Here is a 22,612-nt window from a genome sequence, read left to right as displayed (position 1 = left end):
TATCTTTGTGGTGCTTAGCCCAAAAGCCTGACTCCCCTTCCTTATGAATTTCTTGAAGAAAAGAGATAAGGTACTGAGTTTCCAGCAATTATTTCTATATAGCAAGTATGGTGCTCAATTTACTTTATAACCTGTAATTACAACACTAGTCTCTTAGTTAAAACTGATAACAGATACTGAGGAGACTTGATCCAATTCTGGAATATTATCTGTCCAGTTTTGTGCCTGGGAGGTACTGCTGCTCTCTGATACAGGTCTGTAGTAAATAATGTGTTCCTGCAGGCTTTAGAATTTGACCTCCAGCCACTTTTGTTCTGCTAACTGGTTAAAAACAAACTTGATTTTCTGTGTTTCTGAGCTTCTTGGGCAGCTGGGCCAGAGGAAAGGGCTGTGTGTGTCCAGGGCTGTTATCCTGTCCCTGGCAGGAAACGCTTCCCCTTGGGCTCCCAAGTGGGGCCGTGCACTCTGATCTTCCTGGAGAGGCAGGAGCCAGGGAAGTCTGCAGCACTGCTCCTGGGGGGCAAAACTCCCTGCCACGAGTGTGGGAGCAGCAGTGACAGCAGTGACTGTGCAGCACTGAGCACAGGGGGCATTCCTGCAGCCTCCTCAGGGCCTGCTCTGTCACTGCTGCAAGGCAATAGAGCATGTTTATGTCTCCAGCATAATGCAAAGTGTTCAGTGCGTGTCTCGGTCTCTCTGCGAGCCTCTCAGGAACCCTGGGCCAGTCCCGAGTCGGCAGACACCGGGGGGCAGCCCCGACACGGCCGACAGCGGGGAGACACTCACTGTGTGTGCCCTGAGGGTATGAGGGCATCTGGGCTGGGGGGAGACACTGTCTGTGTGTGCCCCGAGGGTGCTGAGGGCACCTGGGCTGGGGGGAGACACTGTCTGTGTGTGCCCCGAGGGTGCTGAGGGCACCTGGGCTGACAGCGGGGAGACACTGTCTGTGTGTGCCCCGAGGGTGCTGAGGGCACCTGGGCTGGCAGGGAGACACTCTCTGTGTGTGCCCTGAGGGTACTGAGGGCACCTGGGCTGGGGGCAGACACTCTCTGTGCCCCGAGGGTGCTGAGGGCACCGGGGCTGGCAGGGAGACACTCTCTGTGTGTGCCCTGAGGGTACTGAGGGCACCTGGGCTGGCAGGAGACACTCTCTGTGTGTGCCCTGAGGGTGCTGAGGGCACCTGGGCTGGGGGCAGACACTCTGTGTGTGTACCCTGAGGGTACTGAGGGCACCTGGGCTGGGGGGAGACACTGTCTGTGTGTGCCCTGAGGGTACTGAGGGCACCTGGGCTGGCAGGGAGACACTCTCTGTGTGTGCCCTGAGGGTACTGAGGGCACCTGGCCTCGTCGCCTTTGCAGCAGAAGAGACACCAGAGACATCGGTAGATGATAAAGGGCCGACTCTTAGCAGGGGTTAATCCAAGGTTTTATTAGGATCCCAAAGGAGCTCCTGCACCTCAGGGGCCTCCTGCCCAGAGCCCCGGGAGATGTGCCAAGGTCACGTTTAAAGGGAGGTGGAAACCCAAAGTAGAGAACATTTTACCAACCATTAAGTGACCCTAAGGGATGGGTACTGGGGGACAGACATGTAGGACAGCGTATGGGGCAAGGCTTGGGGGGCTGACCCCTAGCCTCTGGCTAATCACTGGACGACTTGGACCGAAACTTCTGCATGGAGGGGATGGGATCTGAGTGATTGACAGAGAGCCAGGGTGGGGGTTTGGGGATGATCTCATCCCAGGAGAGGGATAACACAGGTAAAGGGAGGGGGGTACAGTCTGGGATAAACCATTTGGGAAAAATATGGGAATACAAAACAAAACTACTTCAAAGTATTACAAAATATAAAAATGCACTACAACAAGTACGTGTGAGTTTGGGGATTTGATCACCTTCCATCTGGACTTGTCTGCCAGAGGATAATGCTTGGCCCAGGCTTCTCTGCTTCAGCAAGGGCTGCTTGGCCATATAATGTACTGAAGACACCTCCATTTGGAACACTGAACCAGAGATCCCCTTGGTTTATGCCACCACAACATCTTTCAAACCATTTTCAAAAGCAGGATCTCTCAAGGTGTCTCTTTTTTGTGGTATTTCACCCAACCATACATTTACAGCTCAAGAAATGACTGCAGCAAGTCCTGAGTGTCAAACCAGCCACCAGCAGTGGGACCAGCAACTGTGAGAGCTGTGCAAAGAATGGTAAAGGATAAAGATAATGATCCTAAAACTCATAAAAACTGACAGGTTCCTCTCATCACTTCTTCATCCACAGCTTGCTGCAAGCCCTTCAGCACAGCAGGTGCCAGAGGAATTTAAATGTGTATGTAGGAAATATCTCCATAGGGATTACTCCTTTGGTGCCTGATTTTCACTTACTTCTGGAACAGAAGAGAGGCTCAGTGTCCATTTATTTCACTGTGTTTAACACCATCCTCCAATAGAGTGAAGAAGCTTCTCAACATAAGGAAATGTTTAGATGTTTGTTAGAGAGGCAAAATGTACTGAGATAATTTGACATTTCTTTTCTCCCTCGAGTTTCCAGTTACTAACGTTGCCCTGGAATACCTCAGGTATTTTCAAATCAATTTTTAATAACAGTAATATACATCCCAAAGGAATGTGGGATGGCTGCAAGTCTCATCAAGCTGTAACACAGATCTGGAGCCATACTAGTTAAACACACTTTTCTTCAAAACTCTGCTCAGGCAAAGTGACATATTTCCAGCAAGGCTGTTCAGTCTACACCAAAAAAATAGACATATCCTGAGGAAAAACAAGATCCATCCAAAGAATTGCTATGTGCTGCAGCTGGAGCTCTGTTTCCAGAAAATAGCTAAATATAAACATTCCAGACTGGATGGGTGGGAAGCCAAGGCTGCCTTGCAGCACAGAGACCACTAAATAGGATTGTCTATTAACAAGCTAATGCACAAGAATTCATTCTGCACTGAGAGATCAGAGGAAGAAGCAATACAGCTGCTTCAAGTACAGTTATATAATTAATAGAACTTCTCTGAAAATGCCACTGTGGCTCTGCTAGGAGTTCTTTCTCACATTCCTGGACCAAGCTGTTCCATTTGCAAATCCAGAGGTTACATTCTGTTAGCTGTCGGTCAGGAACTCTGCACCATCCCATCCCTGCAGCTCTGGCTTTCCTTTGCTTGCTGCAGTGCCACTGGAGATGATGGGAGAAGGAGCCACCACTTTGGTGCTGCTGTCCCAGATTCCTTGGAAAAGACACTGCAACCCCAGCTGTGGGACTTTACATAATCTTTGTACTTGAACATCACTTCTGCTTTTCTAGGTGACCTCTAAAATAGAAATCTGAAGAGTCACAACAATAATACAGCTGTAAAAATAGCATAAACCTTTCATAGGAATACTTCAGCACAGTTCTGTCACAGCTTGGAGCTGGGTTCTGGCAGACCCAGTCATTAAACCCTATTGCTTCTGTAACCTATACTTTGGGCTCTTTTCTGGAGAAATGTAATTCTGCACAGCTGCCACCTGAAATTCTGGACCAGATGCCCCAGGTTTTTTGCTGGTTTTCAAGGATGTATTACACGAGTTTGCTGGCCATAATTATGGATCGCTGCAGTAATGAAAGTCTTCTGTGCTTCCTCATTAAGCTGAATTCAGATGCACGGGCCGGTGCTCAGTCCAGTCACAAACAAAGGTGCTGCGTGTGACACAGGACATTCCAGCAGTGATTCTCTTCCTGCCACTTCTCCCCCTGAACCCTCGAGTCACCCTCTGCGGAAACCAAGGGTTTTGTGCTTTAGTCCACAAGATAGTTTGAGGGTATTTTATAGGCCCATCTTGTCAAACGCTGAGAGCAGCCCTCAGAGACTGTTCTGACCAGTTTTAGTGGCCTGCCCTGAATTTAAGCTATGCATGACTTAGGAAGAACGAGCTCGTTAAATACATTCCAGAGGTGACTTAGCATAAGAAAAAAACACACCTCTTCCGTGCAGCCTAGCAAATGTGCTGCTAAGTCAGGTGGGCTTGGCCTGTGAATAATTTGCTTGGCTCAAGTTAAGATTCTGCTGTCTGAACATCATAAAAGAGGCTGGGATGAGGCACATCTGCCTCCAGCCCAGCCATCCACACTTGTAAGATCTTCGAAATATCGAAAGAAGTAAAAATAGTAAAAAAAAGAAGTAAAAATTCATTTTTACAGGAAAAATGAAGGGATCTGGTATGAAAGAGTTACTTTCAGAAATGGAACATGTCTGTGACTGCAGATATTTTAAATAGATCTTCACCAGAAGAGCCTTCATTTATGTTTTGACCAAGGTGTTCCTATGATGGACCTGGAAAGAGCCTGCTCCACACCAATTCTCTCCTCATTATTGCACAGTAGAACAAGAACTGTACTCAAGAAATTAATAATAATTTTAATAAAAACTCAATTGATGTCAGGTGAAATGGAACACAGATCTGTCATATCATAGTCACTGAAGTACATGAATTAAATCTGCTCTTTTGGTCATAACCCACTTTAACTTCCCCTTTTGGTTGAAATGTGGAGCCCAGCTCTGAATTCAGAAGAGATGCAACAGCTACACTGTTTGTCCTCCTCAGGGAAGGGGTGCTTAGGAACCAGCTGCTCTGGGAACATCATCTGCTGTATCCCAGTGTGTTTGCTGACAGGAAGTGATTTGTCATTAAATCTATTCAAGATCAGAAATCACTGCTCACTTCTAGTGTTATCCTTTCTACATTTTTTCAGAAGATTCAATTGTCAAAGTAATGATCATTATATATTAGAAACTGAAAAAAAAAAAACCAAATAAAAAACAACCAACCAAGCAAAAAGGCCCAACCCACAAATTCTACATCCCTGCTCAAGTGAGAGATATCCAAACTATTAATCTGCATACCAGGATTTAGCTGGTTAAGAATTTCTTCAGCTGTGGAACTGAAATATATCCCCAAAAATGAATCACCCAAACAATATTATCAACTGCCCACTCCATCTCATAGATCCAGCAATTCCCTCCTGTGGCTGAAGATGCTGGTTTTTGGTTGTGCAGCTCACAGGACATCTTTTGTCACAGGACATCTTTTGATTTCTGGCCCAGCTGCATTCCTCACCAGCTGTGGCAGCTCCCCTCTGCTGATGAGTCCACTGGCAAATTTGTCTTCTTTATTCATAACCTTTGGTCTTTCTTCATCTCCTTTTCCCCATCATCAAAAAGCATTTTGCAGATATTCATGTGCAGATTTGCCTGCTGGCAGACTCCCGATTTCCAGTCCAGGTTACTGATTTAGGAACTGTACTTTAGACACTACAGGACAACAGAGAACGTGTTAAATAGAACTCAAGGAGCTGCTTTTATTCTTATTTACATCTGCTTCTATTTTTCTTTATTCTTTTGCTAATTGTGGAAATTAGCTCAGCACTTCTCTTGCTTTCTAGAAGAAGGAAACTTCCTGAGTGGCTTCATTTGCTGTGGGGGGGAGGAAAGCTCGTGTGTGGAATTTTGGGAAGAATTTGCCAGATAAGGCCCCAAGTCCAAGCCAGGCATGCTATTTTTATCCCTGATATGACTGAGTTGCAGTAGTGATGTTACAGTAGCAGTTAATTTAGGGTTCAAAGCAAGGTAAAAGGCAACTTGATACTTAATTTTGTGTTATTGAACATTGGTTATGAAATGTTACTTCTGAAAAGGCTATTTTGTAAGTACATCACAAGAAAATTCCTTTTTCTTGGCATGGAGATGTTGCTTCCATGGTTCTTGGCACAGAACAGTGTGAATGTATCACATTGTTGCAATCCAAAGCAAAGTTTCATTCAAATAAGATAACAACAAAATGAAATAAGGGGAATAATCTGTGTTAATTAGGGTTAGTTGTCTATGCACAAACAAAAACGCTGACACCAACAGAGACTTCTCAGTTCAGCAGAACCTCTGCAAACAGGGGTGTTCTCTGCCTGCCTACAGCAACACTGCAGGTGTGGGTGTGAGTAAAGGAGCAGGTCACAAACCTGTCCCTGGATGGCACCGAGCTCAGGTGGAAAAAGAGTCCTGGAGCCCTTGCCTTGTGTGGTCACAGGACAGCAAGCAGAGCCTTCTCTGAGCACTGCAGCTCAACTTTAGGCTGCTCTTAAAGGAATGGATCATGTGGCACCTGAGGCATGAGCTTTCTTGCTGCTCTCTGCTCTCAGGCTGCCTTTACAATCCAAAAATCTCACAGCCTAATTTCCCTTTTCCCCGAGGAATGGTTGGGGTTTGGGCTTTCTGCTGGATACCCTGGCTACTCCCAGCTCAGCCCTGTGCTGGAGGCAGGATCTGATGGAGAATGAGCCCTGCTCAAACCCCAGGTTTTGTAGTGGTTTCACTGCTTCAGTAAAGGGATTTGTGGATTTATTTTTAAATCAATGAATGCCTACATTATTTTCATATTTACTTCGTGTCAATTAATGCCTACAAGCATAGGAGGGAAAGTGCTTATTCCATTTTCTCCAATCTGCATTGCTATGAGCACATACACTGATAATATCACTTACATTTGGACTTTTATTCCTTTGCCTGTAACACTTTAGCTACAAAGCAGAAAAATTCTGTGAGGATAATTCCATCAATCCAACTGTTTTGTAACAGCTGTGACCTTCTGCTTGTCCTGGGAGCCTGAGGGTTAAAGAGCAGCTTTTTGGAAACAGCCATTGTGTTTAGCAACAATTTCAAAGTTTGATTTATGTTCTTTCCCTTGCTTCATTACTAATGAAGCTCCTTAGCGACAGGAGAGCCGTGAGCACCCTTTCAGTCACTTCCCTTGTCCCTGAAGGTGTCCTGCTGTCCCCGGGGCTGTCCCTCTCTTGGGAGCACTGCAGAGGTAAGGTAGGAGTACCCTCTGCTGGCACGTTTTGTGCTGGGCTCTGTCCCACAGCTCTGCAGCCTGTTTCTGTTAGTCCATAACACATTTCCCAGTCATCCTTACCTCCATATGCTCATTGACAGATTTCCCTTCAGAGGCATTTTTATACTTCAGTAACTTTTACTACCCAATTCTACCCAAATTTTCTATTTTTTCATCATAGTATGATGTTGTCATTGCAAATAATTTCTTTCCCTGCTTGGCTTTCAGGTCCTTGAGTTAAATATTTTTTCCAACAATCAGCAGCTGGACAAAACATATTATAATTTGTTTTTAAGTGCTGATACACTTGATACCATACATTAAATATGGAATGCTGATGGGATTCCAGATCACACTCCAGGGATCACAGATAAACAGTAAGAAGAGTCTTGAGGAAATTTCTACAACAGAAATCTAAAGAGGGAGAAGAGTTTTGGTTTCTTTTCAATCACAAAAGTAAATAGCAGAGAAGAATCTGGGAATCTTCTCTCCCAGAATCTTCTGGGACTGGGAAATAAAAATTGTCTTGGGCTAGAGGTGAATCCAGGCCCTGTTTAGCCACTCTTAGCTGGAATTCAGAGAGGAAATCCTGGGATCTGAGCCCTTTGGTGAGTCTGAATACAATGGACATGGAGCATAACTGGGGGAGAGGAGTAGCTGCAAACCAAGATTAGAAATCCCCTTGGGGTGAGGAAGAGGGAACAGATTGTGCTGCCTGTGGTTTGCCCCAGGGCTGGTTCTGATCACACCCTCTCCCAAAGCCTCAGCAGATTTTTAGGAAAGCAAAGCCCCAGGTCCCTCGGGCCCCTCATTGTCCTGCCGTGTTTAACCCTGCTGTCTGCCCATCTCTGGCACACAGGAGCCACCTGCCCGCTCTGGGGCCCCTCACAGATGTTTGGAGGCTGCTTTATAGCGGGGCAGCTGCCATGCATTGATGGAAACCAACAGAAAACCCAGCAGTTGTTCTGTGAGCTTCTTCAGGGACAAGTGTCTAAAGCAAAACCTGGTGCCTCTGGCTCTGTAACAGCATCAGACCCATCCAGAGCATCAAAGCTGTCACTGAGCAAGCAACACAGAAGACGTGACAAAATCACACAGTAGGCTGCACATAAAATAGTAAATGATTGTATTTATTTTCTATGTTTACCTCAAATAATCCTTTGGAGGTCTGAAACAAAACCAAGGCAGTGCTCGGTAGGTGTCAGTGCTTTGAGACTGATTCCACAGCTCCAGCACCGCACCCATCAATTGGGTAACAGCTGAGCTGGGGAGGAAAACAACACAGCTGGGTTTCCTTTCCTGCCCTTGACACCCGGGGATCTCTGGTGACTGGCACGGCCCTGCTTGGATGTGTCACCTTGTGAGACAGCACTTCTTGGGACAGCACCTTCAGAGGTGTCGCATCAAAGAGGAATTCACTTCGGGATGTCTGTGTTTCTACTGGTTGGTATTGGCTATGAATTATTAATCACAGCTTTGCAGTTTACACTGCAGCCCAAAATCCCATTGTATTCCCAATTCTGACAAAAATAACCATTTCAAAATGCTTTGACATCTGCTTTTCTGGAGAAATGGGATCTGCTTTCTTTCCCTGATAGCTCTGTCACACTGTGAAAGGGAGCTGGGAAACACCTGGTGATTTACAAATCCAACATAGCTGTAAGAGTTTGCAAGTCTCAAGCTGTGTGATTACCACAGACTGAGAAGTCTGTTAAATGAATAGATTCAGATTTTCTCTTTCCAGGAGGGAAGTTGAGCAGTTGGCTCTGCTTTGCTGCTCTGATTCGTATTTAGAGTCAGACATAAGTAGAGCTCACCTCAGCCCCTTCTTTCGTGGATTCAAAATCTTAGCAAGGCTGCAGATTTTTGACTTGAGATCACTTGGCTTCTTTTCTAGGGTCTTCTGATTTGAATGATTTGTTTTCAGGAGGCTTATCTGTCTTTAGCAGTGCTTTGTAAACTGAGGGGCCAGATCCAGCTGAGATCAAAAGGTTCCCACCAGATTAAGGGAGGGAGGTGAATGAGACCCCTTTCAGAAATCAGGGACACAGACAGAGCTGTCATTAGCAAAGCAGACAGTGGGATTTCTCTTCCCAGCCATAACTATTGGCCCTCTCATGCTCCTATGAGGTTATCAAACCTTGTACCATGTTAGGATATTAATAGCTCATCCAGTATCCCACTCTGAGTTATGTTGCATAACTGTGTTCATGTGAAGGACAGAAAACAGGAATGGGAAATACCTGTTAAGGTATTGTCCAATAATACATTCATTAGGGGCTTGTCAGTTGAGGGTGGAAAAAGGTTTAGTGTTTCTTGGCTTGACACTTTCTAAATCCTTGTTTAATCTCCTTTTTCCTCCTCATCCTCTAAAAACAACCCTCACATCAAAGTGCTTTGGCTTCAAAATTTCAATCTTGAAATACAGTTCCATGATTTTCACATCTCCATCCCCAGAAGTCTCACCCGGATCACCTAAGCTATTTCCTGAGTATATGCATTGAAAATGATACAACTTCTAAAATTTTTTGAAGTTGCTTCAGTCATGGGTTTGTCACAGTTTCTGTGACCTCTGCAGACCCCTTTTAAGTAAATGAATTTGGCAAACTTCCAGCAAATTTAGAGATTTGCGTCCTGTCCTTGCCCACAATGTAGTGTCAACAGCACACTCAATATTTATCATTTTCAGCTATCAAAAAGCAGTCACAATATTTGCCAAACTTCTTGAAATGACCAGAAATCCTTCAACGAATTAAGTCTACACATGAGATACCTCCTGTAGCTGGGTAAGTGCTAATTGAAATAGGTGTAAGTGCACGGCGCGGTGTCCAAGAGCCCGCCCTGCCATTCCCGAGTATTGAGCCGAGAGACAGCGAGCGTGTGTGCGTCTGCGAGAGGGTGGGGTGGAATATTCATGCCATTGAAAAGACTCACGTTGTTACTTAACAACTCCATTAACCTCCTGCCACAAGTCATGACCTTGTGCTGACCCTGGCCAGCAGAACAGCCCAGCTCTGAAGCACAAAACATGAAAGGGGAGAAGGAAGGAGCAGAGGAGGAGGAAAGCTCAGCTCTCCATGGAAGAGGCTCCCAAAGGCGCTCGGACCAAGGCGGAACAAAAGCCGCTGTGCGCGGCCATCCCCAGCCAGGCTGGGAAGGGTTTTCCTGGGGAGCCTTTCAGAGCCAGCTGCAGCCTCCCACGACCTCTCAAAGAGCACACAGACAGCACCTCTCGATCTCTTGTTTCTGTCCTGCTTTGCTTTGCTTTGCTTTGCAGCACAGCCCTGTTTGCACAAGTGCTGCTGGAAGCTCATCCCACCTGAATTTCAGTAATTCGGGGAAGGGAAAAGCTTCACTATCCAAAGATGCTTCTTCTGTAGCTTTTTTGGTCCCTGGAGTAGTTTTGATAGCAGTGGTGGGAATTAAAAGGCCGAGTCTGCAATGTCAGTATCAGGAAATGGGCACAGTGACCCCAGTTTTAAGGAAGAAGGATGAAGGTGGGCTCTGATGGGCAAAGGTAGAAGGGCAGCAGGAATTTGTTTTGCAAAGAACAGTTGGAAAAGTTCTGTGAAGCTGTAAAATGGTACTTTGAAGGCAGGTTGGGAATCTCAGTGAGGGCTGTGCAGAGAGATGATGACAAATTCCTCTTGATGAAGGGCTCTGAGGGGAAATATCAACTCACAGAACCTCAGGCAAAGTGGGTTTTTTCCCTCATTTTTTCTAAAAGAGTAGTAACAAAAGTGGTGACATCTTGGGGTGGCTTCAATGAGCCTTGAGGAATTATTCCCATGTTTTGCTGAGCACAGCTTTTGGTCAGCAGGCACCTCACTGCTTGGGGAAGTGCTGACCCATCTGACCAGTGGCTCATTTATTCATTTGCCCTCTCCAGCAGACAGGACAGGATGTTTTAGAGGAATTTCCATAAAGAGCCTTTCTAAAATAACCTGCTTCAAAAAGAGGCTCTTGGTGCAAGCAAAGATTGGCTTCTGTTCTGAAGCTTGAGGTTTATGAAAATCGCTGTTTCTCTTTGATTTTCCAGTAGTAAATAATTATAGGTTTGACATCCTCAAGCTTTTAAGTATCATGAGTCAGACATCCAGCTATGAGATGGTTCATAAAATTCTCAGTAACCTAAAAATAATAAACACTGGGTTATTTTTGCTTTCTTCCTGGATTTGCATCCTGTAGGGTTACAGGTTTTTGGTTTTCTCCTGTGGCTGTTTAAAGTGTCCTCCTTGTTCCAAAGGCTGAGGACTGCATGTGCACAGCAAGTTCCAGGAGTGAGGTCACCCAGAGAAGCTGGACAGCTCTCAGGAATTGCAGCAGAACCTGACAGCAAGCAAAGGAGACATGGCACAGAATCCTCCAGGGTAAGCACGTGCCAGGCCAGGAAGCTCCCAGATGTACAAAGCCATGGATTCTCCTGGGCTGTACCTGCTGTTTGAGCTCCAGGAGGCTGCAGCAGAGAGCCCTTCCCGTCTGACACAGCCAGGCCAGGCCAGCTGGGCCCTGCTCCCCTCCCACTTCCCTCTGCAGCTCCCTCCTCCTTCAGCTCCAAGCTGCTGGCCCGGCTCTCCCTGTTGACATGTTTCCAAATTCAGGGAGGAAAAGGGAATATCAAACAGACCTGGGCTCTTTTGAAGTGGCTGGAGGATGCTATCAGGTGCAGGGGCTGTGTTGTGCCTTTGAGGCTTGTTTGTCTTTCCCTGCTCCTTGTGTGCAGACCTTTAACCATCCCAGTGTCCAAACCATCCCAATCCCAAAGAGCTTTAACCATTCCAATTTCCAAAGCCATCCCAATCCCAGTGCAGCAGCCCTGGCTCCACTGCAGGGCTGGGGTGGGCTGTGTTGAAACACTTCTCTGTGTGGTTTTCAGACATGGAAGTTTCTTAATTCTTCTGAAATAAATGCTTGGACTGAAATAAATTCTTTTCTGCCAGGAAGAAGATCAGGGATTAGATTTGTTTTTAAGGAGGAGGCTTTGTCCCTTGGCAGGGAACTTCCTCCTTTAATGTCAGGTGCAATGTTTGCCATTTGGAGACCTTCAATCCTACACACACACCATTAAATAATGGCCTTAAAATCACCCTACTCCTTTTCTCAGCTTTAGCGTTTAAACCAGGAGCTCTCTGCGACTTCGGGCTGCATCCTCAAACCCTTGTCTGTGCCTGCTCTCTCCTGGTCGGTGCCTGGAATTGCTGCTTGAGCACTCAAATCGTGTTGAAAGGTGAAACTCAAAGTACCTGGGGCTTATTTCAGGACCGCCCTACTTTGCCAAATCTCCTTTCATGTGAGGAATCTTTAACAGGTGAAAAAGGGTGCTTTTATCAATTAGAAAGTAGCGAGGCAGATAAAATTTTGAAACTCCAGATTCTTGAAGTGAGTTACTGTTTTGAATATCAATACTAGAAAAAAACCCACCAAAACAATAAAAATATTTCCAATTCATTACTAAGAGCTTATTTAAATGCAGGCTCTGATTCAAGGAGTCTTTTTATAGATTTTTCCAGGAACTGGACTAAAAGCAGCTCAGACATAGAATCTCAGAATAATTGAGGTTGGAAAACACCCTTAAGACCATCGAGTTCAGCAGTGCCAAGGCCACCACTAACCCGTGTCCCCAAGTGCCAAATTTACACATCTTTTAAATCCCTCCAGGGATGGAGACTTCCCTATCCAGCCTGTTCCCTCCTTCTGGCACAAATTTGTGCTCTGGCCATAAGCAGCCAGCAACAGGTTGAAATATCCTTACTTTGATTCCATGTACTCCTGTGTTGTGCTACTTGCATTAAAAAAAAAGTTTAAATTCATTTTAGAAATTTTTTGAAAACCGAAATTATCAACAATGTCTCTGAAAAAACTGCCAAATTTATGAAAATATTTCTTGACTTTTTTCAAGTTTAATTTTTCCATTTGTTTTCACTTTAAAAATATGAAAATTATCAGTTCTATTTATATGAGTAATTGTAGGTATTCTGAGTTTTAGGCAGCTGCTTAACTGCTATTTCTGTTCAGAGATAATTAGTTATGCCCTAAATGGAAAGCAGCAGGAATTTTTAATTCTTTAGTGTTCTAAGTGAGTCCAGGTAACCAGGAAAGGGAGCAGGGTTGAAGTTTTAGCACAAGCTGGATTCTTTATTAACTGGGGTTTTATCCTTCTGTGATCAGCCTTTTTCCCTCACCTCCCTAGGCCTGGTGAAGGCAAAATTGGGTTCTACAGGATCCTCCCTCTTTGCTTCCCAGATTCCTGGGACATCTTTGCAGAACTTAGAGTGCAGCAACAGGAGGAAAGTATCTTTTCTCTTCAGCTAAAATTGTTTTTCACATCCCTTTCCTTACCTGGGAAGAGTTTCCTCTGCTGTTGAAAATCACTGTTGGGTGATTTTTATGTAGGAGCAATTTGCAAAAGTTTGGAGACCTGCTGATTGCACAGGGTGTCTATAGCAGAAAAAGTCTGCAAGATTCAGATTAAAATGATCAGAAACTTCCTGAGAACCTTCTGTTCTGGTGTGGTTTGTTCTCAGATTTTGGGGTGTGATGCTTAGGAAAGAAAGTTGGAAGCAGCCTGAGATGTCCTGGCCAATCTTCCCTGGATGATACAGAGGGATTGCATTGAATCCTGCAAAAAAACACCTCCTGCAGATTGGTAAGCTTTGTACTTGAGTGGTTATAAAGCATGGCAGAGATTAAAGAGTCATCTTTAATTGGATGCCTTTTTAGGGTCCAAAAACCTTGTGGGATTCCTTTTCCTTCTAAGTATTGTCTTATGCCAAAATATTCTCTTTCTCTAGCTCCTGTAATTTGTCATCAAATTGCTATCCTAGTCTTAGGGACGTGGTGATAATTTCCATGACAACACAGAAAGCTTCCAGAAACAGAGATTTCTGACTAAATATATGAAGGTTGTTGAAAAGCACAACTGTGAGAGTTCTGCCTACCCACTGTAAATAACAGACAGAGAAGTTAAGGTTACATGATCTCATCTTTTGAAACTGAAATGTTCTTCACATCATGTTGATTTACTGAATGTCAGATTTTTTTTAATTGGGTGAACAAACATCTCTCCAAACAACAGCAATAAGCCCTTAATATGCTGATCCACAAAGCCTTGCTCTGTGTCATGGTTTTAAATAAAAATACACAGAACTGAGGCTGTCTGACAAGATGGCTGGAAACCATTGAAACACTTCTAATCCACCATTTGGTCTGAATGTAAAACTCTGTGAAAATGCAAATGTAATTGAAAAATGTGCTCAGATCTCAGCCTGCAGTTTAAACCCATGATAAACTAAATCCTAAAGCCTCATGTTTGGAAATGTTCAAAAACAGACTCCAACCCTGAGCTGTGATTTCCCTTGTTGGCTGATCTACCTTTGATGGAGTATCCAGTTGTCTGGGTGCCAAATGGGTTTTTATAGCAGTTTTCCAGGATTTTAACCCCCATTTCCTGCTCCATGAACAGCACCCCTGTGTTTGATGCTTTCTGAGGCAGGATCAAACCAATCCTTCAGCAACTTAAAAAGAGAAGTACTGGGCCTGCCCAGGAGTGCAGCAGGATCAGTTCCATGGAGTTCCATGTTGGGGAAGGAGTCAACTTTTAATTAATGTATTTATGGGTTAGAAAACTCCCCCTGAAAGTGATGTTCATCATTGCTGCACCCACACTCTGCAGTGACTGACAGTTCCTAAGTCATGGAAAATGGGAATGCTTTGCCTTTCACTCTGCCTTGCTCTTTTATTCTGGTTCCTCTTTACACATCTCAGCTCTGCAATGTAACCTGGTGAGAGAACTGGCCATTCCCACCTTTCTTGATAAATGCTCCATTTGCATGGAAAGTCATGCAAATCAGCTGTTGAATTTTTGTCTTACTTCATTGCAAAGCTCTGTGTAAACGAGCTGATGGTGTTTTGTTTGCTGACAGGAAAAAAAAAAAAACAGAATTGGGACAGTTTATATTTGGCAATACTTGGTTTTTGTGGGTGGCTTATGGCCTAATCCTGATGGAGACATTTGGTTTCTATTGTATGCTAGAAAATAACAAGATTGTAGGAAAGAAATCTGACTCTTCTTGGTGTGAAGTGTTTGATTCAGCTCTGATCCATTCTTTTTCCTTCTGTTATATTAATAAAATCTGAAGTAGCAAATGAAAAGGGATTAATTGCATACTGGCATCCAGCAGCTTTGATTCTGTTTTCCCAAATTTTCTGTTGCTCCTTTCATTGCTGGAAGGCTGTAAAATGTAACAATGCTCTGTGGGTGAAATTTCATTTGCAGAGGTAGAAATAATTCCAAAGGGGGAGGAAAAGACACTTTTGCATGTTAGCTTTTCTGTGTCAAGCCTTGTACCCTGGCACAGTCCAGCAGCTATATCCCTGTATAGGCAGCATGCAGGGACACCCCCCTCTGCCCACAGCACGAGGATAATGCTCAGGATTGGGGCTTGAGGGGGAAAATCCCTCACTATGTGAGGCACTGGCCTTTGCCAAGCAGCCTCAGGCTCTCCAGAATCCATTCCCACCTTTCCTGTTTGCTGTCACAGCGTGGCTCGGGATGCTCTGGGTGTTGCCTCTGAGCAGATTTTCAGAGAGCTCCTTTGGAGGTGTCTGCCACATTCCAGGGAATTATGCAATGAAAACCACCCTCATTTCTCCTGCAGACTTTGTGACAGACTCATGAGATGAATTCAGGAGATTCCCATCCCCTGGTTATCCCAGACATCCACAACATGGGAGCTGGGACCTGCACTCAGGTGCTCCAGGAGCTGATCCACAGAGAAGGCTGGACAAGTATTAATGATGATGTGATTTGGGGGGAAAAAGGAAATCCATCTTTTCATACAACAGAATCTTAAACTGGATCAGCCCCTTGGATTTCCAATGATCCAAAGGACATTGGCTTAGCCCCATGACTCCTTTTCATTCCACAACAGCCTGGGGTATTTTAGTGATAGGGAACTGGGGGGAGCTACATAAGCCTTGTTGTTCTGGGCCAAAAATAGTTTCACAAGAAGTGACTCCTGCCAAAGAATTGGTGCTCTTAAGTCGCAGACTTTGGCCTCAAAGTGTTGTGGAATGCCATGAGCTCTAAATGCAGGAGGAAAAACATATTTGCAGGCAGAGTTTCATTTGATTCTATCAGTGGGGACGCCGAGTAGTATAAATAAATGAACTTCAGGAACAGACTGTATCTAGCTCTAATTAAAGGAAGATTTCAAAAATTGCCAGATTAAGTAAATACTGTATTAGCTCTGTCTGTTACAGCCATGGCAAACCAGCCCATTTGGAAGCTGAATTGTTTCCTGGAGGCACATAAGAAAGAGAGTGTATTCTACATGTTATTTCAGCCCAGAAAGTCTGGGATGAGCAAAACACTCCTTATGCCCAAATTAAGAGGCCAAATACTGCTCTGCAGGCTGTGGTGGTTTTCTGTGCTGGGCAGGAATTGCCCCTCAGTTACTGCAGTGACACAGCTCCCAGAAACATTTAATGTGAGGGAAAACTCCTGGGACCTGCTCTAGGAAATTTCACCTCATGCTCATTCTGCTTCTGGAGTCTCAAACATGAGAGACTCTGAACCATGGGGAGATTTGATAGAAAAACAAGAGAAATATGATGCAGTTGTACCCCTCATCTGTGACAGCTCCTTGGTCCAGCCTTGGCTCAGAGGTTTTGTGCCACAGGAAGAGCCACTGGAGCTCTGGGTGCCCAGTTCTTGTGGGTGTCATTTGTCCCACTTGAATTTTTCAAAGAGGTAATGGTCAGCATTAAAATATGTGGGCTAATGAGAACGTATCAAAAGTATTTCTGCTGAAAATTTAATTTAAAAAATTGTAATCTCCTCATACAAGGAACTAGCAGGGCTTTTCTTTAGGTCTTTGCAGTAGAAGTTCATGCAATGTACAGCAAGGGCTGAGGCAAGAAAATCTCTCCTGCAGCATGAGGGCAGAGCTCATCTCTCCACACTAAATATTTGCCACACCAGAGAGTTGTCCAGACTGTCCTTACAGGATCTTTTAGACAAGGTTTTATATCTATTGTGTAAGGTTGATATATATGGTGTGTCCAAATAAGGGAAAAATAGGTTCCTCTCTGAGGCACAATTCATCTCACCCTGGCAGAGACATTTCCAGATGTCCAGGATAAGACAAAGTGTGTCCTTCAAGTGCTTATTTCTCCCAGTTGTAGAGAGAAGTTGGAAAACTGGCCCTCAGATCTATTTCTGTGTGCTCTGGAGGGATGCAGAGGTGCTGCCATTAATCTGGGCAGTGTACTCTCCAGGGGTGCCAGCAGATAATCCCTCTGGCCAGCTCTTTGCCTATTAACAAATACACAACATTCTCACCCTGGATTTTCTGTCATGCAAATGAATAATTTCAAGTGTTACAGTCTTAGAAATAATTTAGAGAACCTTCATGATTTGTGATGGTTGTAGTGTCAGCCAGAAATATGTTAGAAAAAGACAAAGGAGATAATTTAAAATTTGAGGCAAATCTAAGGAATTCAGTAAGGAACACTCAACTGGGATTCCTGAGTCTAATTTCTCTGCTTGGATTTCTCCTGTAATTTATGGCAGCCTGTCCAAGCAGAAACCATTCTGGCAGTGTTCCAGCAGACTGACAGCATACAGGTTAAAACCCATCCAGCTTCCAAAGAGATGGTTCCTCCCTCCCCACTCCCCTTCTTTCCACATTATGGCTTCAGAATGAGCAAGCCCAGTGCAAATCTTTGCACAGTCTGGCCACATCTCCTGCCTTCCTTCCCCTGCCTGCTGAGGTGCTCAGTGCACCACATCTTAAGGTGGGAAAAAAAGAGAGTTTTGAGGGAAATATTATCCCTGGCTCTGGGACTTTCCAGTGTGAGATCAGCACCCTTGTTTCCCATTGCTCTCTGCATTAGGGCTGTTTTATTGGAAGTGCTGCTTGTTTATGTCACCAGGTCAGGGCTGATCTGGTGTTCTCTGGGGCAGCTGCAGAGAAAGAGAGTCACCTTCCAAGGCTTTCAGGGAGCAGGTGTGCTGAGGAGGAGCTTCACGGGTAACTCCTGTTCTGGAGGATGACAGAACCATCAGTGTGGAGACACAGGAGTGCTGCAGGAGATGTCCACGCACCCACACCTGGCTGGGCTGATGGAGAGGAGCCCTGGGCTCCCAGTGCCCACACTGATGATGCCAACACGGATTTTTCAGCTCAGACCAGGAGACAGAAATTGAAAACGAGTGGTTTGAAAGTGTGGCTAAGCAGAGTGCAGCTTCCTGTGGCAGGGTGTACAGCAGCGCTGGGGGAACCTCAGGGATGTAGATCAGTCCCTCGGGTTTGGGAGGCAGCAGGCTCGGGCTGCACGCAGGAACGTCTTTGGTTACCAGTAGGTGTCATCGCAGGTTTGCAGTCACTGGGGCCCCAGCATTGAGACAAACACCCAAACCACGGCCCTGCTTCTTGGAACTTCACCTGCTGCCATGGATGGAGCCAGTTTATAATTCCCACACCGCTGGGAATCCGTGGCCACTTTCCTCAGGATTTCCTGCTCAGTGTTGTTCCTTTGCTAACAAATTTGTCCCCAGCACTCCAAAGGGTGTGGAGCAAGCAGCTTTGTTTCTTCTGGGCATACATTCCACAAAGAGGGTACCTTTGGGACCCTCTCTTTACAATGGAAATATAACTTGGCCAAGATTCCAAAATCACCATCGACTGAGCCATCTCAGATTTCAAAGGAGCCCAGGCTGCTTGGCTGTCTGGAGACTGGATCGAGAAGAACAGCCCTTGTATTACTGCAGTATTGTTCTTTGGATGGATCAGTTTTCTGCCTCCCTTGGCAGGTGGCTGCAGCATATTTGTGTCAGCAGGAGGGAGGTGAGCAGCCTCGGAGGCAGAACAAGCAGGTGGAGGCTGCAGTGGGGCCCTAAACCCCACCTGAGCTCCTATTTCCATTCTCTATCTCCCATGGACACAAACCCACATTTGTACCCACTCCAGGCTCTTTGGATGTCACAGATATAAAATACAACCACAGCTCCAGCCTCCTGTGGTGGGGCAGGAGTCCTGCCCCCACTTATTCCTGTCCTAAACCAAGTACGGGTGGCCAGGGCTGGGGCAGGAGCAGGGAAGGCTCTGGCACTCTCTAAGTCCAGCCCCAGCTCTGCTGTAATTATTTCACCCTCAGATTCCATTTCCTTTTTCAGAGCTGTAGCACAATGACATCTATACATGTGTGTAATATATTCTGGCCTTTCTCTTCCTGTGTTGCTCCTGACTGATTAGAGGAGAAATTCTTGTTCTCAGTCCCAAGGCATTTGTTCTTGCCTGCCATGACCATGATCCAGCTCTCCAGAGCAATGCCATTCTTCCTGCAGGGCACTGCATGTTAATGGTGCCTCCCAGCTTTACAGCATCAGCAAGTTTCACTCACCTGTTCTGGCAGTCCCTGCCAGGGTCCTGCAGAGAAATATTTTACAAGTCTGATCCTTCAGCAATTTGAGGAACTGGCCAACACCAGTCCATTTTTTGGTCCATTCTGTTATCATTTATTTTTTAATAGTTTTCTATCTACAGCAAAATTCTTACAGCAAGCCTGGTTTTCTGTGGTTTAACTCTGATGTCCCAGCTGATACTTTGCCAAATTCTGCCCTGATGTCCACATGGCTCAATTCCACACCCATGGAGATCTGGTGAACTGCCATTCCCTTCCATTCCATCCCTTGTGTGGATGCCTGAGTGGGAGCAGTCAAAGCACATTGTTTGGGACTTTGGTAGTGGAAAATGTTGTCCCCAAAATCTGTTACAAAGAACCCCCCTTCACACAGCCCTTCTGTCCCTCACAAGTGGCTCAACAAAAACCTGACAAGTGACATAGGAAAGCCTCCATGGAAAATGTAAGGAGGACGTTACAGAAATGAGGGGCAAATGAAGAACCAAGAATAATAACTTATAACTGACTTAATAGAATGCAAATCTAACTTGCTGTTATCCTTCCTTTAAAGCCTAATCTAGCCTAGACTCACAGTTCTCAGATTTGTGGGGGTTATAAGGTGTTTTTAGCCAGAAAGAAAGGACTGCCATGCATCTGCCCAGCATTTTCAGCTGAAAGATTGAGAGTGTGGTTCTGCAGGGCAGCTGCAGGTCTTTTCTCATGGCCTGTAAAATATCAGTGATCTGGGAACCACAGCTGTAGCACCAGACAATGTTCAAGCTCCTTTTTTCTACTTAGAATTCAGGTTAAATGATTTTTCTTAAAAGGGGGTAGAATTTCAAGGCAAACATTTATTCAAGAAATCTCATGCACATAGAAGTACTAATAAAAAAACAGGTTGACAATGGCAAGGTTCTTTTATTTTCATTTTTTTTCCCTTTTCTTCTGTATTATTGCTTAAAAAATGATGGTACTAAATTTATGGTTTTAAAATTTTTGGCTGCCATGAAACTCACATAATGAACTGGGCCAAGTGGCTCCTTATAGTTCATTTTATTTCCTGCTCTTTCCTGCACAGGTAGTGATGATCTCTTTTTGGAGTGCCTGGACTCACTGCAACATTGAGAGGTAAATTTGGTGTGAAGAGTCAGAAGAGCACTCAGAGATCCTGGTGCTTATGTAGCTGCCTTCAGCATCAGAAACAGCAGAGGGAGGGAGACACACCAAAGAAGGAACATAACCAGAAAACTGAATTTAAATAGTATGACCCAAATTTTCCATGACCATTTTAATCAGTATCTCCTCAGTTGCTTTTATGCCCTGCTAAGTAACAGCCCAAGAGAGTCCTGTTTATTTTTATGTGAGAGCTCTTTCTGAGACCTGCATTTCTGGGCAGGCACAGCTCCTGCCATCACTGATGTTGTAATAAATGGAGATGTTTGGTGAGCTGGGATGTTCCCAGGCCACTGCCACATCTCCAGCTCGTGGCACAACAAGTGTGCAGCACTTGGAAAGCTGCTCATGGCAGAGAGCATCTTTTAAACACTGCTTCAGCTTTAGAGGCAGGGAGAGGTTGCTGCTGCTGCTGGGTTCAGGCTTTGTTTTGCTCCCTGAATTCTTGTGGTCAGATTATTTACTTTATTGTGCCATTCAAAAGCAGTGGGGAGGTAATTCTTTGTCTGTGTATTTTTCCATTGATGTTGAGCAGGGCTGGATGATTACATGGGTTGTGCTTTGTTAATTAGGAGCACTTAGAGAAAAATCCCCTTGCATTGTTGCTGGTGTGTGTGCAGCCTCTCCAGAACCAATTCCCAGCTGTGCAGCTCCAAGGGCATGGCCACATCACACAATGGAGTGTGGGGCAGCCAGTCCCAGGGAATTCTGCCCAAACCAGCTCCCAAACTGGGAGCAGCAGGGCTGTGTTAGCAGCCAGAATTGTTCATCAGAATGCAGCTTTCTGCAGCTTGCAGGGCTGGGCCTGGTGTGGCTGCACTCCCTGGATGTACCAGCAGGACCCCAGGACCTTCTGTACCATATAGAACCCATATGCACCTATAAATAATCCATTTGGCTGCTGCTGCAGTATCAGATTTGTTATGTGATAGTCCCGGGGCCCACAGGTGGATCAGGGCTCCCACAGCCCTTGGAGCCATCTGGCACTGCACAAAAGGGAATTGGATATCCCAAAGACACCAGGAATTCTTGGGGTGAATCTCCCTGGGCTATTCCTGGAAAGTGAATGCCAAATATGCACGAGGAGTTTAAAGCAAATCAGCAAGGCCACTGAACAGGCAGAGTTTTGTTTATACAGCTCAGAAACTTTTTCCGTGTGATTTCATGGAGACACAGACGATTCCAAGGCTGCCCTGCACAGCTCTCCCTGCAGCTGGACCCTGGCCTTGGGGAGATGGGAGCCCTGCTCCACCTGCAGGGTGGAACTGCCCTCCAGCTCAGAGATGGCTTTTGCTAGGGATGATTTTCAGCCTGGGTTAAACCCTCAGCTAACAAAAGCCAGGATTTCTTTTGAGCCCCAAAACTCTCGTGGTGCTGTGGCAATTTACACCACTCAAAAATGTGGCTTAGGCACATGTTAACAAAAATCCCAGGCTGCAGAAAGCATTTGCAACAGGAAAGCCTGCATCAGAGCAGTTCTATTCCAGATCCCTCCCTTGGAGAATATGCACAAGGTGAAGAGGAGGCAGCCTGCCAACCCAACCTTGTTTTAATTCAGCTCCCTGTGAGACATCAATCTGGGTTTCTACTTCTGGGATTCACTTGCCTTAGAAACAGTTGCTCATTCCTAGGTTTATCCAGAAGCTACAGAGCTCTTATAGCTTTTGTTTGTAATTAGAGAGCAAAGTTTAATCCCCACTTCCTGCCCTATTAATAACAAACCATCAGCTCTTCTCCTGCACAAGGGAGCAGCAATTGAATATTAAAACCACTCTGACACCTGGCTTGCACACAGGGGTTTTGATCAATAGATCTCAAAACATTTTGCAAAGGAAGGAAAAAAATCATTTTAATTTCACTGGAACTGAAGCACAGGGCTGAGACAAGCACTCTGCAGTGCTCCTGGCCCCTTGGATTACACTGCACCAGCAGGAAAACATGCCCAACACACAGGGAATGTGAAGACATGGGATCAGAGAAACTGCTGGTGTCCCATAAAGGACATTCCAAAATACACAGAGAAGCACTAAAAAAGAGATTTAAATTGGGATCTTCCAGTTCTGTTTGAAGGCTGAAGCTGGATGCTGAAAACTGGCAGGTCTGGCCTAGGGAGTTTTTATGTGGCCCATTTTAGAAATAGAATGTTTGGAGCTGTGGGCAGGAGTTTG

This window comes from Agelaius tricolor, unplaced genomic scaffold (genome assembly GCF_023055355.1).
Source record: "Agelaius tricolor isolate 1412-34295 unplaced genomic scaffold, bAgeTri1.0.p SCAF_17, whole genome shotgun sequence".
NCBI classification, from domain to species: domain Eukaryota; kingdom Metazoa; phylum Chordata; class Aves; order Passeriformes; family Icteridae; genus Agelaius; species Agelaius tricolor.
This window is presented reverse-complemented; position numbering follows the sequence as displayed.